Source organism: Galeopterus variegatus, unplaced genomic scaffold (assembly GCF_000696425.1).
Source record: "Galeopterus variegatus unplaced genomic scaffold, G_variegatus-3.0.2 Scaffold982, whole genome shotgun sequence".
Classification (NCBI taxonomy): domain Eukaryota; kingdom Metazoa; phylum Chordata; class Mammalia; order Dermoptera; family Cynocephalidae; genus Galeopterus; species Galeopterus variegatus.
In genome coordinates, this window is record NW_007727093.1 from 752,331 (window position 1) to 753,410 (window position 1,080).

The window sequence follows — 1,080 nt, forward strand, 5'->3', positions numbered from 1 at the left end:
GCGGCCCCTGGGGAGGGGGCTGGGGCACGCGAGCCCCGCCCGGAATGTGAGGAGTGGGCGGGGGCCGCGGGGGCGGGGCGCTTGACGTCACGCCAGCCGCGCCTCCGCCGGTGCCCAGGAGGGTGCAGAGCCCCGCGGCCCGCGGGGCCGTAGCGATCGGGGCCCCGCACCCCATCCTCGCCACAACCCCGCCACCCCGGGCTGGACTCGGAAGGGGAAACGAGTCACCACGACGGGCGAGGTGCGGCCAGGTGGCAGCCCGAGGGCCGGGGACCGCGCTGGGGGCTGGGCAGGGGCCGGGGCTGGAGGGCTGGGAACTGGCCTGTTTGACCACTGACATCCCCCCATGGCCCAGGCTGCCCACTAGGCTGGCCAGATGGGACCATAGGACAGAGATGTTTCCTCGAATTGAGAATGTCCCCTCAGTTATCCAGAGAATGAGCCCGCACTGCCCTGCCTCAGGCTGTGGACTCTGCAGGCCTCTTCTGCTCTGACTCCTGTCTCCTGGGCTGGGCCTTGAGGTCCTTAAACCTGCTGGGGAGAGGGGACGGGATCCCCAGCCCCTTGCATTCTTCTGCCATTGGAGACAGAGCCCCTTCTAGGACACTAGATAACAAAGCTCCCCACAATTACCCAGCCACCACCTCCTCTGCCCACACCCCTAACTACTCCCGCTCTTTTCACCTTTCCCCTCAGACTAGAACGTGGTCATTCATCTCTGCGTCACCAGGCCCAGCACCAGCCCTGGTCATATTCGAAAAGCCTTTGTGGAATGAACCACAGTGTCACAAACTCCAGGTTGGAAGCAAAAACATTCTCTTTCCGCACCTAAGGCCACCCAGCTAGTGCTCGCTCAGCTCCTCAGCCAGGGTGGCTCACCTCCATATGCTCCTGCAGTTAATATGGTTAAAACCCCCAGGTTTTTGCCTTTTTGAGAAGTGAAGATGTCTCCGTAGTGAACATGTGAATGTGTGCAGGCCATGTGGAATCGCATACTGCGTGCTGCAGACTGTCCACTGCATCCGTGCAGTGCGGATTATTCATACCACCTCTGTCCCAAGAGCAGACAGCCTGGGAGGA